Source organism: Saccostrea echinata, unplaced genomic scaffold, assembly GCF_033153115.1.
Source record: "Saccostrea echinata isolate AGI-Se365-2 ecotype Australia unplaced genomic scaffold, CSIRO_AGI_Sech_v1 ptg000008l, whole genome shotgun sequence".
NCBI lineage: Eukaryota > Metazoa > Mollusca > Bivalvia > Ostreida > Ostreidae > Saccostrea > Saccostrea echinata.
Genome location: NW_026889757.1, coordinates 8,617,899 through 8,636,207, shown reverse-complemented (window position 1 = coordinate 8,636,207; position 18,309 = coordinate 8,617,899). Strand labels below are relative to the sequence as shown.

The window sequence follows — 18,309 nt, the reverse complement described above, 5'->3', positions numbered from 1 at the left end:
GAGTGAAAAACAAACCTTTCTGTTGAAAAATGATAAAAATAAAACAGTGCCTGTCAAAGAACAGTGTAATGTATACGTCTTTGGTTTGATTTGAACAAGTAAAACCTTGTTCTTTTGATCAATTCTTTTTCTTCGAGAAAGCCGACAAACCAATATTTCATAGGCAAAATACAGAACAAAATTCGATTTTAGACTACACTGTACACTTTCTCATATTACTGTTTATGTGTATGATGACTATTGATCATGAATTCATTTGGAAGACAGATTATAACAAGACAGGCAGACAAACAAATCTCAGAAATAGCTTTGGATATTACAGCGTATTTTGCACCTGGACCGGTCTTCCAACTTCGAATTTTTCAGTCTGCATTAATGCCTGATCTGATGTTTCTATGTTGTTTTTCCAGTTTGTCTTTTCAATGACAAATGGAGCAATCGTCTTTACACAATAGAAATATTTGATTATTGTTTTCAGAGACAAATGATGGAATGATGGTTAAAGTCTTCACTACAGGAATATATATACAGGTGACTCTCGATCTCTCGAAGTTCAAGGGACCGCAAGAAAAGTTCGAGAGATCGAGGGGTTCGAGAGATAGAAAGTGAATAAAATCCGGAATATTCAGTTCCGATCATCAATGTTCTACTATTATAAATAACGGAAGTATATGTTGATAATGTCGTTGCACGTTTTCATTCGTATTTTACGCGAAGCGGATTATAAAACAGCGTAAACTGACCCAAACCAGGTTATACTAGAATAATTTGGCCAAGAATTAGAGTAATTCCTTATAATTTAATTTTAAAATCATTAAATAACTAAGGGTGTAAAATTTCGTTGCTTTTTATTAGTTCAAAGTTGTCGCTCAATAATACAACCGTAGTGACGGAAGTAACGGAAGTGATGGGAAGCGAGGGGGGGGGGGTAAAAACTGATGCATAGGCCTAGCTGCAGCCTTGTTGTTTGTTTACATGTGGTAAGATCGAATTATTGTTAAGTTAAAGGTACATTTATTAAATCTGGAATTTTCCATGAATCCAGAGGACTGGAAATGAGAGGATTGTATGGATACAGATGATTCTATAGTTCAGCTGGTTGTCAGGGGGGTGTGTCCCCATACCAAACCAGGTTATACAGAAATAATTTGTGTTCCTTTTTGGATATTAACCAATCAGAGGCTAGAATACAAACAAAATTAAATATTTTATATATATATATATATATATATATATATATATATATATATATATATATATATATATATATATATATATATATATATATATATATATATATATAATGCTTTCATATATTCCTGTAATGAAGTCTTTAACCATCATTTCCATCATTTGTCTCTGAAAACAGGAAAGTCCTTTTTTGCTATTTGAAACCTCAATCAGAACACGAAATAGGAATTGCGAAATGGCACTATATATTAGAGTTTCATTAAATTTTATTCAGTAGTATGTGTCCGATCGAAACGTAAAATAAGAGGTGCACAATGAAGGGGTTGCGGATAAGAGATGGATACCCTAAAGTGTGAAGGACGTACAGACCGAAGGACTACTCTATCTCTATATACATGTACCCTCACCCCTCGCTTGAATAGCGGGAGGTATTATAAATGCTTCGAAGTTTGCATGATAATATACACAATTTCCTAAGAATCATAAAATCAGTTTTCTATGGGGCATCTTCACAATATCGACGTTTTGTGATATCGTTTCTCTTCAAAATCCTTGAAAAAATCGCTATTTAAAAGTCAGGCTAGAAAGCAACCATTTCATTTGTTCCCAGTCTAGGACTGGGAACCAATCAGAAAACAGCCTTATTTTGTAGGTAAGTTTTGTAAACAAATATGAGTTGTCCTTAAAATGAAAAGTGGCATTATTGTTGGGTTTGTGACTCGTTTCTTCAAATAAAATAATGAAGAATAATTTTTAGACGATCCTTTTCCTTACAATCATAAAAGATGTGCTATGGCATTCAGCAGCTTGAAAACCGGATTTGAAAGATATATTCTCATTGGTTGGTTTATAATTAATTACGTCATATGTACTGTTAAATAGCGATTTTTGTCAAGGATTTGTGAAGAGGAACGATATCACAAAATCTTGACATTATAAATATGTCAAAGGGGTTAAACAGGATTTTCATTTAAATCTCGTTTTTTAAATTTTGGAAGCAAAATTATACCTATCAAGGACTGGTTCCACATTTGCAGACAAAATAAGATCAACGAAAATGTTTGATAGTGAATAAAAATGGCATTTCAAATCCTAGAATTTCTACATTTTTAAGCACTGCTTTATTCTTTTATCGACGCATCGACTTTTTTTGTTTACGAAAATATGGGAAATCATTGCACTTGTCTTTTTGTCTTCTTTATTTTTATAAATCAATGTATTCTAAAAAATCAAGTAGATTTGGTCCTGCAGTGTTTTCTGTCTATTTGAAGTTCAGATACAGACGATTAAACTGAATCCTGGTAATGCCATGTGAACTACATTAAATTATTAACTTATCAATAATCGCACTAATTCACGACAATTTAATCGTTTTTATGGACGTTGGTGACGATCTCACTGCTTCCTGTGGCAAAATGACCTTTTTAAAGTGGCAAATACATTTGCCTTAATTGTTTTATTTGTTCCATAAAACGGTTCTTCTGAACAAGTTACAGACAATTCCTTGTCCATCTGATGACAATTGATGTCATCAGAGCAAACCAATTATTTTTCTGTTATTTCATCTTCATATATTTTCTAAGAAAAATAATGTTTGTGTTACTGAAACAAGATATAAACAAATTAAGCAAAATAGAATTTTTTTCTCCTGTAAATTTGATTGATTGACTGGAATTTAAATTACGTGTGTCACATCATATTTCATGCCTGTTCGATTTAAGAAACAAGTGTCTAATATGTTGAACCCGGACAGCACCGACATGTGAATTCCGGTTGATTGTTTCATTTTTCCCTTTAAAAAATTATAACTTATGTTGTTCCAAATGTGCATCCTAACAGGAAGAAAAAGTATATTCCAAAATGACATTCAGACGTCACAAAATGATTGGAAATTGTATAGACAGCTGCCGATATTTCTTTAACATAAAACAAAGTAATATTTTGTTTTATCCTAATTACTCGTCTATACAACTTGAATGACACTAGACGAAACATTTCACAATCATCCTAACGGCTGGACCGTGTTCTGAGAAGCAATTTCCATCTGTTTATCGCTTGAAACGGAACTGAAAGGACAATTATGCAAAAATGTGCAAATTCAAATTTTTTGAAGAGCACACAGATTTTATCTACGTAAGCATCAATATTTTTAATCACATGTTTAGCCCTTCAATATCCAGAGGATATCAGTCATTGGATAAAATTTTCATATCCTACACTTTGTATCCCAACGCCTTGTAATGTTATGCAAACAAATATATGAATATGTCTGAATTTTTTTAACAAGGAAAATAGAATTCATAATAATTCAAATTAAAAGAATCATTGAACTAAAAGATGCTATTTTAACAAGGTACGAGTTCGCATTTATTTCAACGCACTCTTTTTTAAAATTTAATATTTGTATTTAATATTATACATTTTGTAAAACTAAATGCAATCAACAGTTGAGCGAAAGAGACATAAAAAGTTTAAAAGTACATGTAGGTAAAAACCATTTTTAAAAAATCCATCATGTAAAGTGAAAAATGTGATAAATGGAATCCATCATGTTTTGTGATAAGGAACGATCTTTTATTCAATTTAATATTCCCTTGCCAAAGGCAAAAATTCATATCAAATCACACAAAGATATATACTGCGTATCTTGCATGCTTTTTTGAGTAAAAAAAATTGCAGAGAATTTGATCGATATTGATTAAAGTGGTCTCTCAATGAGTTCATTGGTTGAGATTCGAATATTTCTTACATTTGAAAGCTCTGATTGATCAAATACAAAATGGATTTGGCACCCAAAGGTTTCCTCACACTTCCGAAATTAAAGCCTTTCCGCCATAAAACATAATCTTGCAGAAAGGAACGCGGTAAAAAACAAATAAACATTCCGTAGAAAAATCTAAAAATGAGAAGAAAATTTCGTGGTCTGCAATATTGCATAGAAAAGCTCATTTAATGGTTTCTCCTGGAGGAATCAAGAGCCCACCCCCCCCCCTCCCCACCCCCGATTAGGCCCAGTACAAGCGTCTAGAAGCTTAGAAGCTCTTGACTTTAGACACAGGATGAAAAGCCAGGTTTCCCAAATTTGGAAACCCGATGGAAACATATGGGAATCGTGACATCAGTAGTTTCCATATAGTTTCCATTTTATGGAAACCACATAGTGGTTTCCACGTTGATTCCCGATATGGAAACAATCAACCTGTGGTTTCCCATAAGTTTCCCAATATGGGAAACCGTGGAAACATGCAGTAGTGGTTTCCACGTAGATTCCCGATATAGAAACAACCAACCTGTGGTTTCCCGTAAGTTTCTCAATATGGGAAACCGCGGAAACATGCAGTAGTGGTTTCCACGTATATTCCCGATATGGAAGCAATCAACCTGTAGTTTCCTGCATGTTTTCCAGATATGGAAAACACGTATGCTGTGGTTTACAACTATTTTCCCGATAATAGACATTTTGGAAACGTGTATCAAAAGAATAATAAAAAAAACTGTTTGTGTAATTCTGTGTAATAAAATTGAACATTCTGTGACAAATAAAAGATTTTTTTAACATTTTAGTCTCGGTAAAACTCATGAAGACACGTGAATTGGAATTAGTAGTAAGAGAAGATTTAATACAACTTTTAATTTTAGAAAAATCAGTGTAAACTGTTCAGATAAAATTCAATCATTGCGCTAAACTTTGTAATCGCGGGCACCTGTTCTCACGTGCCACAGGTGGAGACACGTGTCGCGAAGACACCTGCGACTGTGTATTTTTTGTATATTCTATGTGATTTGAGAGGGTTTTCTCCCTAAGGGGAACAATGGGCTGTGGTCAAGCATGTACATACACATAGTCTCCACAAACTCAGTTTAAATTTAGGTGATAACTGCTGGCCATTGATTTGATTTAAAAAAAAAATAATTTAAATTATCAATAAGACCACAGAATATTGATAAAATAAGCTACATTAATTTTAAGATGTTCAAAGTGATAGTTAAAAAAAATAGAATTGTATTTTATTTTTTCATTACTGATTACAAAACAAAATTTCCTAACCGTTTAAAAATTAAATATACTTTTCTATCGGTCTAGAATAAATCTAAATTCTCGTTATGTGTTAAATCATAATTCTTTTTCAAACAAATTTGTAAGTGCATAGATAAATGAAATAAAATTTCTTAATCGGTAAATAACGAATCGTCCTTGTTTGACATCAATGTAAACTTTGAATATTGAAAACATAGAAAGAATTGTTAATTATCAACTTTGTTGCCTGCTTAATTCGCAAATTGTTTATGAGAAAGGATGTAGGTGGATCTATTATACAACATAAGAACTAAATTACTAATGTTTTGTGTGAACTTCGTATATAGTCCTCTACAAAGACATTGATAAGATAACACAGCAGAATAATATTCATATATAAAATTAATGAGTGTTAACTAAATAACTTATTTTTTATATATATCTGTACACAGACCCTGATATGTCTTCATTTTTCGCAGGGAATTACAATAATGTTGGTCTTAAATGCATACATGCACGTATATTTAATTTAGCCATTTTGTACACAAAGACCAATGCTGGCTCTAAATAAAGAAAAGTCTGTGATATTTATATAACATGATTTTCTTTTCCTTAAGAACAACGTCTTCTGAAGAACTGCATGCTAAGGCAATTCATTGAAGAAAAAAAAATTATTAATTGTTTTACACGTAGATGCTTAGCGAAAACTTAATATTTTTAAATCGTGTATTATGTTAAACGGAAGGTTATCCCTTTCAAATTTAAGCCCCCCCCCCTCCTTCAAAAAATGGAGAGAAAATAGTTTCTTTCGATATTTAGGTATAATGTACTGATGTGGTGATTGTCAATACTTCTACATGTACAAACATTTCTTTATACATGCCGTCCATTTCTTGATTTTTATACCCCTACATGCACCATTACTTATTTTAAAAAAAAACTGCACTGAAAACTGTCTACTCAAACCATAGGCCTGTATAATTTCAGTTTGGGGCACAAACTTTACCAGAAAGTTAATACGTTCTTAACTAGCAAACCTTACCAGAAATTACCAGAAAAAAGTTATATATGAAAGATACAGGGCGGTACTGGCTGAACGGCTAAAGCCACGTACATGTATATATATATACAGCCCTGCACATCAACGAGTATACACCGGGCATTATTTTCCAACAAATCAGATGATCAAATATTGACAAATTGTTACCAGTTACGACTAAAATTCTGAACGCAATGGACATGATTGTAGGTTACCTACAATAATTCTGAGCTTATTTTAATTATGTGTTTCAGGTCAGTAGCAACATTTTCAAAAGTGGGGGGGGGGGGGCTTCCATAAAAATCTGACAAGCCAACAAAAAAAAAAAAATAAATAAGAAGAGCATAACCATTTACTTTCACCCCCTGCCCCCCCTCCCCCCCCCCCCGCATTCTACGGGCCGGTGTTTTCCAAATTAAAACACTGTTTTCTCTACCTTTGCTTAGATATTGATTCGTTTTTTCCACCTTGTGTTTACTCTCTTTTTTTATAAATCAATTTTCAAACTTAATGTGAAAAATTCTGATACATTATAACGGTGAGAATTATCTTAACTAAAGGCAAAGATGTTTGAAGTAAATTATAGCAAATAGAAAAAAGTCCAGCAATTTCGTCCACTGATTATTATTGATATCAGGCTAAAATCGAAACCAAAAAAGGAGGGGGTTCAAAATAGTATCTAAAGCCGAACAAGAGAAAAAAAATCATCAAATCTTTATTATTCTTGAACCGTCCTTGCTGGTAATTAAATTATTTTGTCTTGATTTTCACTAGTGTATACTAGTCTAACATACCCTGATTCCTTCTACTAACTAGCAATTGTTGACACCGAACTTTTCCATCATCACTAAAAATAAAATATACTGTTCTGTATACATGTCATGTAGTTCATTTGCATGCCAAATGCAGATCGAAATTTACGGCAGACTTCAAAGGACAACATTCTTGTCACAAAATAAAAAACAGCCGATAAAGAGTCATCAAACGTTTATTTTGAGGGGCGCAACAGGAAATAAGCTTTGTTTTCTATACTGTAAAAAATATGTTTAGGGACGTATGGCATGTCCACTATGCCCCCCCCCCCCCCTAATTTTCTACGGTCCTCAACTAATATTCATTTTCTGACGCTTCAAATTCTAAAACATGTATACATGTATAAAGGTTTAACATCTTTCGTTGTGACATTATACATTAATCAGAATAATGAATAATTTAATGAAAAAGTAGGGGGGGGGGAACCGGACATTTTCTGTTTGGATGGGCACTACGTACCCCCCCCCCCCCCCCAGTCAAATAATTTGAGGGGTCACACCAGAAACATAAAATGTCTCTGGTCACTCTCAGAAAACCTCTTTGTTTTCTATAGTATACTAATTATCAGCAAATTTATTGAGGAACACCCCCTTTCTATGATTAGTGAAGAACTTCACTAAGGATATGAACTCATAATCACCGTAATAGGGAAATTACATTATATGTAAAAACTTTTATTACCCTCTAACATAATAAACGTAAACAGGTTCCGTTTCCCATAATGCATCGCTCTGCAGAGGCTTTAATTTCATTGGTCAATTTTCATGAGGCGCCATTTTTGGAGTTGAGCAAGACGGAGATGGACTCGGGTGTAAGGTGCAAATGTGAAAAGTTAACGTTGTTTTCGCCACCCAGTGTCTTTAAAACTATGAAAAATGCAATGATCAACAACCAAGGATTAGTGTACGTATATTTTTATATACTTTTTACGGTAAATAATATTAATATTGGGCAGAACAAATCTTTCCCATCGAAGACCACATTCGTTTTGACGCCATTTTGAAAAGTTTGATATCAAAGTTTTAAATATGTTAGTTTACACATTGAAAAAACGGAAAGAGAAACTTGAATTATACAATATTTAGTGTTTTACGTTCAATCATAGATGTATAGATAGTAGACTTTGTATAGTTAGGCCCTATGGCACCACATTTGTCTTTTTCCATGCTGTATGTTGTATGTTAACGTTTCGCCTTTGTAGATTTTTTTAAATGAAAATGAATGCTTACTATAATAGTTCTCTCTCTCTATAAATAAATGAAAAGTGTATGAATTTTTTTTTCATTGTTAAATCGGATAATAATGTTTGTACCGAATATGGTTTCTTTGTTAATACAGACAAACATATATCCGGTTTGAATACATGTGTTCTCGGAATGCAACTTGTTGTACTTTTGGACTTCTGGAACTTTTTATGATGTAACGACAAGGTAAAAATGAATTATTTCTCCTACTAAATTACGATTAAGTCATCAATATTTAAACAAAAAGTGTCCGCAATCTCAACTTATCAGATTATTCACGAAGGACATCATCATCGATGGAAATTTAAACAGTTAAAAGAGAGAGTTCTGACTATTGTAAGCCGCCTTTATTTGGCAGATAATATTAGAAATTATGAAGAATCATTAGAACAATTTAAATAGATTGTCTGTAACTAGAGTACATATACATCTTACAAAGTCATAACACAACCCTTATTCATATGCATAATGATGATATGTATAGGGAAGATGTATTGGTTTGTAAGTACTGTCTATAATAATATAACAACTGTTTAACAATCTAGTGATAGATTGTAAACTGAAATAGTTTACTGTTCAAAAGACAAAATTTCTCATGTGTGACCTGCTGAGAGATTTACTGAAAATGTTAAAAATAATAAGCCTACAAGATGTACAAATATTGATCATTTTTGATAGTATTTCAAGTAATGCAAATGAATCATCTGAGTAACAATCATCAGTTATTGATGGTGGTCGCAACATCATAGAAGTCTAATGGTAAAAATAAGTGAATCGTTATTTGTTTGAAATTTTTGTTTGATATATGTTGTATGATAACGATAAATTTTTGTTTGTTTATTTTATTCCTCCCTGGTAGTTGTTGAAGTTTTGGCCATTATTAAAAATACTTTTGTTTGATCAGATGTACTCAGGGTTGTCTCTAAGACCTGGGGGCCGAGGAATTTCCCCAACTATAATGATGTAAATAATCCCCCGGTTATTTCGATATTCCTCCTAAACTCCCTAGTAAGGGAGGAACCCCAGTTCCCCTTCTACATTTTAAATGTCCCCTTCTATTTCAATTCTTAGGGACAACCCTGTGTACTTCGACCCAAATTTTGTAAAATAGATAAGTAGGTAGGTAGATTTTTTTTTTTGGCAGTATCTAACAAATTTATTTTTTGTCATACAAAAACACAGAATTAGAAATTTATTGATGTTTCATTACACACTGGACAGCTAGACAGGTTTAATATTTATTGCTCTCATTAAAACAAGTGTCTTGGAGAAATTATAAACCTCAACTTTATAATGAAACAAACTTTATTTCCCTGGAACCCCCCCCCCCCCCCCCCCCAAAAAAAAATGAAGTAAAATTAAAATACTTAAAAAAATGATTGGGTAGGGGTGATTTTGATGGATCTTTTGGAGTACATCAAACAAATCAGTCATAGCTCACCTGAGCCAATTGAGCTTTTCTGATCAAAATTTGTCTGTCGCTGTCATTGTCTTAAACTTTTCACATTTGAATCTTCTTCTCAAGAACCACAGGGCCAATTTCAATCAAACTTGCTACAAAGTATCCTTGGGTAAAGGGGATTCAACTTTATTTAAATGAAGGACCATATCTTCTTCTAATGGGAGATAATTACAAATAAATGAAAAATTAATGGCATCATTTAAAATCTTCTTTTCTGGAACCACTGGGCCAGGAAAAATTAAACTTATTTGGAAGCATCCTCAGGAAGTGTAGATTCAAATTTGTTTAAATTATGACCCCCGGGTGTAGGGTGGGGCCACAATACATTCTATTTCCACTATGGAAGAGTTATACTTCTTAGTGCACAGTGCTACTCTTTTGTGAAAAAGTCGGAAAATGTACAAATCTCGCGGGATTTCTGGGACAAACTAACATAAACATGGTAAACAATATGTTGAATGTCAATGAACAAATCCTAAGAAAATGCAAATGAAATATTTTATTGTTGTGAACTTTATATACATCAAGAGTAGGAATGACAACGATATCAATTTATGTCTATTGTTGATCGTATGTATGATACAGTATCTATTTATCGTATGGTACCTCTAAATACAATACCGGTACACATGCCTCTCGGAAATGTCGTATTTTTTATTAATGGATCATTATGGATGATAAATTTAGGGTTCTCGCTCTCTCACATATGTCTTTTAGTTCTTCTATTCTTTAATTGGAATGACAAATACATTTAACATTTAAAACTGGATTGAGATTGGCAGGTTTGTATTATCCGCAACGCCATGCTGTCCCAGTCAGACGGCCAAACGCGCCTCTAATTTTGAAGAGTTCACTGATGGAAATAAAACGTATTGATGATCAAGTTTTACGTAGGAATACATAGGATAAAATCTTTGAAAATCTTCTTCACTAGAACCACTGTATCAGGAAAGATGAAACTTATGTTGAAACATCCTCAGCTAGTGTAAATTCAAGTTCGTTCAAATCATGACCCCCGGGGTAGGACGGGGCTACAATGAAGGATCAAAGTACATAGGAAAAATCTTAGAAATTTCTTCTATTCAAGAACAGCAAAGCCATGATTTGTCATATTTATATGGAAGCATCTTCAGGTAGTGTAGATGCAAGTTTGTTAAAAATCATGACCCCCATGGGTAGGATGGGGCCACAATCGGCGATCAACATTTTACTAACAATACTGATACATAGGAAAGATCTTTAAAATTCTTCTCAAGACCAATATAGTCAAAATTAGTCATAATAATATAAAAGCATCCTGAAGTAATGTAGATTCAATTTATTCACAACACTCCCCCCTCCCTCCCCAGGAGAATAAAGGTGCCATAACAGGGAATCATAGTTATACAGTAAAACTCATTTAGTATGAACACGGATATTGTGAATTCACGGATATAGCGAAGTTTTCTTGGATCCCCAGCTAAATAAATTTCACTAATTCCTTAATATATGGATATAACAAATTAAGGATATAGCGAAGTAATTTCACAGGCCCCAGTGGCTTCGTTATAACCGAGTTTTACTGTAAAAAGGAAGAAAAGGAATATATCAATAAAAATTTTCTTCTTAAGAACAGCAATGCTAATGTGTATCATATTAATTCAAAAGCATCCTTTGAAAGTATAGAATTCATACCCCCCCCCCCCCCCCTCTGAACCACTTTTATATTTAAACTTTTAAATACAGAACTGATTTATGCTTTTTCCTACCCAAAGTGCTCAGGTGAGCAAAGTGGCACTGAGGACTCTTGTTTATTGTTGGTCTTAAAAGTGAAATCAGAATGCAATACAGTGTAGTAACTGTACATAATATATTCTTTCAGAGAGAAGAAAATTAACATTAAAGGAGAACCAGTAACTAAAGATGTATGATGAATCAAGATGTGATCATGTGGTAAGTGGTAATAAATTCAATCATAAATAGGCATGTATGACAATTGCATTAAAAGAAAAGAACTTGATTCCAATTTTAATTGGAATGTTGAACTACCAGCTGCAAACAACAACAGGTTAGGCATAATAAAAAAAATGTTTGTTTACGGTTACCCCCCACCCACCCCCCCACCCCCTGACCCAATATCTAATAGCCAATACAATTTTTTTTTTCGTTATAAAAATCCATAAGTCACTCATTCGTCAGTTTAACTTTTACATGCATCTTAATCTACCTACCAACCCTATTTTATTTCAGCATGTAACAGTAAACAAACATATTTTTTTGTTTGGCCTTATGAAATTGTATGGCTTGGAGTCTTTTTCACTTCTCTATAAAATTTTCTGTCTGGATGATATCTAGCATAATATACACCATGCAGTGAGGATTTTAGTTCACCTGAGCTAAAAACTCGAGTGAACTTTTCTGATACCTTTTGTTTTGTCTTTTGTCCATCAAACTGTCGATCCATCAGTGAGCTTTTCACATTTTCAACTTCTTCTCAAGAACCACTAATTTTAACCAAGGTTGACACAAAGTAAGGATATTTTAAATTGTACAGAGGAAGCCCCCTCCCCCCCCCCCCTTCACCCCAAGGGGAAATGATCAACTCTTTCAGATATTATTGATATGATCATTGTTGAGCAACTTATAATTTTGTAACCTGTAGACTTTAATTTAAGAATAATGAATATTTGTTTAAGAGTAGTTTTTGTCAAGGTTCAAAGTTCAATTAAAATTATTTTGTGATACATGTATTTGAGGATTCGAGATATCAGGAGTAAAATATTTAAAGAATACTTCCAATTACTTCGACATATCTGTGGTATTCAAGATGCCAAAGTTCAACTGTATGGCTATGCTAAAGTAGTAAATATTATAACTTACTAAAACTTTCTAACATTGAAATATGTTAAATGAAACAAGACAAAAATGAAAAATAAAAATTTACTGATTTCTGGCTGGTCAGTATTTTGATGACTGTAATTTCTAAAATATTCAATGAAACACTTTGAAGCTTTAACTGTAGGTATATGTTAACTAAATATACTATAAGATAATATTTATAAATGAGAAGTTTTGAACAAACATTACAACATTCGTGTATATAAATTGGGGGTAAAAACTGGTTATCGGTAATGGCTATCGCCTTAATTTTCAATGACATAAAACAAGATTTAGAATGCAGGTAAATAATACTAGTAAGTGTCTGTACATATGATAGCATATAGAACTTGTACTGAATGTTGATTAGCTAAATCTTGAATGGCTGATATGTTGGTCGTTTTTGATGAAATTTAGATTATTTGTATGTAAACTGAGTGTACATGCAATATGAAATTATTCATAAGGTATTAAACATTATTAAAACATGTGTATGCAATGCAACATATGATGAATTCATATTGACTTGTATGGATATAGCTTAACATGTATGTGCATTGTTTTTTTTAGGGTCCTCTTCTGCAGATGCCATGAGATGATCTGTCTGTCCATCTGATATCACTTGTCCTGAGTACATTTTTTCTCCTCTTAGCCCAATCTCACTCAAATTTAACTCATACAGTGCCTGTGGATGGAGGGTAAAAAGTGACCTTGGACCAATTATCAAGGTCAAAGGTCAGTATCAAAACACACTATATATCTTTATTTAAAGTCCTTGTCCAGAGCATAATTTTTCTCCCTTGGTATGATTTTGCTTGTGTGCCATGGGATGAAGGGTTTTTAGTGATCTTTAACAAAATTTCTAGGTCAAATGTCAATAAGAAAAAAAAAAGATTCGTAATATCCTTGTCCAGAGCACATTTCTCTCCAATTCACTCAACTAAAAGCAGTGTTCTACATGTACGAGATGGTCATATTCTCAATCTTACCTGCTTTAATATTAATCTGGCTTAAAACCTTACTATGTAATGTTCATTATTCGGATTTCATGTCATTAAATTTAAAGACTGAAACTAATTATAATCACTGATATTGGTACATTAAAGGACATTGAGTGATCTTGTAAGATTTCTAAATAATATTCAAGCATACAATTCTTACATCAAATAATAATTTTATATGAAAATATATTGCAGATTGACGCAGATGATGTGAAGAAAATACAACGGAAGCTAATGTTGAAAGAAGTATAGAGTATTTAAAGAAGTTTTTATGAATGGACTTAGATGTGAAAGACTACTTCATTGTGTACCAAGATATATGATTTTATTTATTTTGATATCATTTTCAAATAATGTTTTTGCACATCAAATGAATTATTAAACATATGATTTGATAATGCTTTTTCCTTTTTATACATTTTCTTGATAGATTTTGAAAAGAAAACACAGTTTACCAAGGAAATTAATAATATATATTTTGATTTAAACCTGCTGTTCTCTTTTCATATTCTAGACAAGAAAGATTAACCATAGAAAATACAGGGATCCTTGAGCTTCCAGTTGCTTGTCAATCATTTTTCGAAATTGAAATGCTCAACCTACCCTGTAGTTTCCATGGTATGGAAACTATTACACCACAATTACACATTGCTTCCCGTCTCAGAAAAATAAGGGAATCTTGAAGTTTCCCTGTAATTTCCTTTTATGAGACACACGGAAACCGCTACGCTCCAATTCCATATAGTTTCCTGAGTCATGGAAACTTGAGGAATCACGAGGTTTCCTCTAGTTTCCGTTCATGGGAAATCTGAGGATTCCATCGAGTTTCCATTCCATGGAAACCACTACGCTCCGATTCCACATAGTTTCCTAATTATGGAAACCAGTGGAATCTTCAGGTTTCCCATTATGGGAAACTACATGGAGGCTCAGGAAACTTCAGGTTTCCTGAGGTTTCCGTGGTTCGGGATGCCTTATGGAATCGGAGCGTAGTAGTTTCCGTGGTACGGAAACTTGACGGAATAACCTGGCATCCGCTGCGGAAACCACTAGGAAACATGATGTAAACATGAGGTTTCCATGTGGTTTCCATATAGTTTCCCATGACGGGAAACTGCTTATTTCACCCAGTGAGACATCTACAACAGAGAGATGTCCAGCAGAAAGATTAGATATCGATTAAAATTTTTAACTGACATATCCATGAAAATCTTTGACATGATAAGAAGACAATTGAGGGTCATATGATATTCATTAATATTAATTAGATAAGACTGTTGTGTAAGGAATACAAAGCATTCCATAAATAGATGTGGAAACTACGATATGCATCTTAGACAGATTCAGAAGCAATAGAATTGCTTACATCTACATGTACCCAATTATTAATAAAAGATATAAAATATAGATCCTGCAAATGGAAGAAAGCAATATTGATCCTCCTTGAGTAAACTGAAATCAGTGAGGGTATTTGGATTTTTTTTTTTGGTTGTATACCAAAAGAGCTTGTGCAGTGCTACATGTAAGTTGTTTGTCGTTATTCTGTCCCGTGTCTTAAGTGCTACTTCCAGATTTTGTCTGATTTAAATGATATATGGCAAAAGGTTTACCAGCATTCATTTCTTAAAACTTATCTTATAAGTTATCAAATCTGAGTAAAACCTAGTAAATGCCAGAGAAGTGACAAATAGATATACTCATATATATTTGTGCACTTAAAAATAATATTGAAAGATCTTCCTGTTCTTACTAAAATGCTCTCTACCTAACATGCGTTTTAAAATATAATTATCAAAGATTATTCATCACCATTATGTGGGGTGAAATAAAATACTGTGAAGTACGGTGGATACAAGTTAATATATATAAAAAACGGACTGTTTAAAGATTTAAGGGTTGAGTTGAAACTGGTGGTCTAATTAGGAAACAAGTGTATACTACATGTGCTTATAAATATAGAATTCTATTTATTTATCAATTTTCGATTGTTGTAAACAATGTTGTGACTAAAGGTTTATTTCCTGGTTGTTTAACGTCCCTCTCGAGAATTTTTCACTCGTATGGAGACGCCACCACTTGCCGGTGGAGGAGTGCAAAATTTATACCTGTACTCGGCACTTAGGTACGGAAGCGTACTAGTTCCACGTATGTTTTTTTAAGTTGGTAATTCCAACTTTAAAGTTGGCTTTTCCAACTTTAAAGTTGGTAATTCCAACTTTTGAAGTTGGTACAATGTAATTCCAACTTTAATCTTGCCTTTTCTAACTTTAAAGTTGATAATTCCAACTTTACAGTTGGCAATTCCAACTTTAAACTTGGGTAGCCGTGAAGCTTGCGTAGTCGTCTTCTGATGTGCTACATGTAACCGTGATGTCGATTGGTAAAGGCAAAAGACGGATAATGTTTAATCGCAGCGAGAACAAATAATGCTAGAGCATACAAAAATCAGTCAATTATCAAGAAACCTCTCAGAGTGCACTTTGAAGCCTATTTCAGCCTTGATTTGCATCTATATGAATAATGCAGGAAGTGATTTGTATGAACGGGAAACTTCAAGGTTCGAGATACCAGATGTCAGTTTTTATTTTAAATGGAATGAAAAATCTCATTTTGATTGAAAATCGTAAGTGCACTGTTTTATGCAAATAAAATACAAATGAAGCCTTCTCCCTTGACTATAGAGCTGAAGGTTACTGTCCTATATGCATCATTGAAAACTTCAGTTGATTTAACTATGCTAAGCAATTAAGATATTGACCGACTGCTGCTATTGTTTGAAATATAGATTTTACTGACATAGAACCTGATACGAAGTTAAAAATAAAAATAATTATATCTGTAACTGCACATATCAGATCCAGAATGTTTTGCAATTTTACATGCATTGTAGCACCCTTCAATCCCCCCCACCCCCACCCCAACGTAAGAAGAATAGGGTCAGTTTTACACACTTTTATACGGTTTCTATTACATGTATGTTGATATCTATGTTAATTTCCCTTTTGTCGAAAACTTTTTCTGACTTCTTACATTTGATGACTGTTAATAAGGCTTCAGACTATAAGCTGTAGATTTTCTTGGAATTCAGAAACGCTTCCGATAAAATGTGTAACCTGGCGGCGGTGATTTATTTAAATTTCTGGCATATCATTTAATTATTATAATTTATAAGTTTAAAAAATTAAATTTATTTGTAATAAATGAAAATAAGCAGTTTACCTTTTTAGTTACCAAAATTTTTGACTTTGCATAAGATTTACCTTAAAAATCTCATGAAAAATCTTAGAGAATGAAATTAAATGGAATTTTCAAAACCGTCAAGCAAAACGGAAATATTGAATGTAATCAATTGCAGTAAGTTTGAAATCTTAAGGAAAATTGACCAACAGAAGAATTCATTTACAGTATATTCATTTATATTTTTCGACAATAACTGTGAAGTAATATATATTATTATAGGGTGTGTCAAAAAGCACAGTTAAACCACTCTCCTGCATCGGCTCGCACAGAGAGGAACGAACGAGAACTCTGCAAGGGCATTTTTATCGGGTATATTTTGCATTATATACAACTCTTATGAAAAAGACTAGAGTTGTCGTATGACAAATTTTCACTACAATTTTCATGAAAAAGCTACAGCACATTTTATCATTTTCTGCAAAGAGTAATGCAATTTTGCTCAAGTAGCACTTCATAAACAATACATGTACATGTATATGTATAACAAACGGAAATATTAACTTTTTTACAGTTACACGTATTAAGTACTTGAAATTAAAATGGAAAAAAGGATTTCAAAAGTTTGAACGTATATTTTTGACTCATCCATCATTCATATAACCTACATGTACTGCTAAACGTTTTCTTTTGTACGGCTTCAGCCCTACGTTAATTTTAATTTTTAACAGTTTCAATTTCTGCCCTGTAATTTATGATATTATGACAAACAAAACTTTTCTGCGGAAAGTTTTCTTGGCAAAAATTATTCTATTTTTAAAAATTAATGTGGTATTCTTGGGGTTCGAACCCTAGCAATAAAAATCCTGAGTATCATCTTCTTGTGAGAATAACCACTAAGCTACACAACTCCTGACAAATCCTGCCATTTAAATCTTGTTTGTATGGCCCTTGATTAAATGGATTTCAAGTATTTCTAGGAATAATACGAATGCTGTTTCAAAAAAATGTATTTTTAAGGTATAGTGGGTCTTTGCTCCAAAAAACTAAAAAAAAAAAAAAAAAAAGAAAAGAATATTTTTACGCATACTTTGGGGATAAATTTCAAATAAATAGAGCGAAGACCCACTCATATGGAGAAAATTATCCTTTTTGCCCTTTTTGGTGTGCGTATGCTATTTCATAGACAAATAATTTTTAAATTGTGGAGATTTTACATAAAATATACTTTTATGTTAGGTAAAATATCAAAGAAAATTTTATGATTAATTTTTCACCTTCACATTTGTCACAAATGAACATAGGCACTTCGCTCGCCTTGTTCACCCATCTTTTTACCAGTGTTTTAGTTAATATATAGGAGAAAGGAACAAAAAATATAGAATTTTACAGTACGTGTACACGTGTATCATCACCATGGGGTGTCATAAACTCCAAAGCAACCCTTAGATGTTTTTACTCTAGCGAAACACTTTACGCACAAGCATGAAAACAATTAAACTGTGAAC

The 18,309-nt window shown here is 32.8% G+C and overlaps 1 long non-coding RNA gene across 1 annotated transcript; it reads left to right on the top strand.

The window, feature by feature from the left end:
* Positions 1-8,394: 8,394 nt before the first annotated feature.
* On the top strand, positions 8,395-14,022 carry LOC133181374 (uncharacterized). The gene is made up of 4 exons (XR_009720465.1): positions 8,395-8,491; positions 11,629-11,699; positions 13,194-13,358; positions 13,820-14,022. It is a non-coding gene; the product is annotated as an uncharacterized LOC133181374 (long non-coding RNA).
* Positions 14,023-18,309: the final 4,287 nt, after the last annotated feature.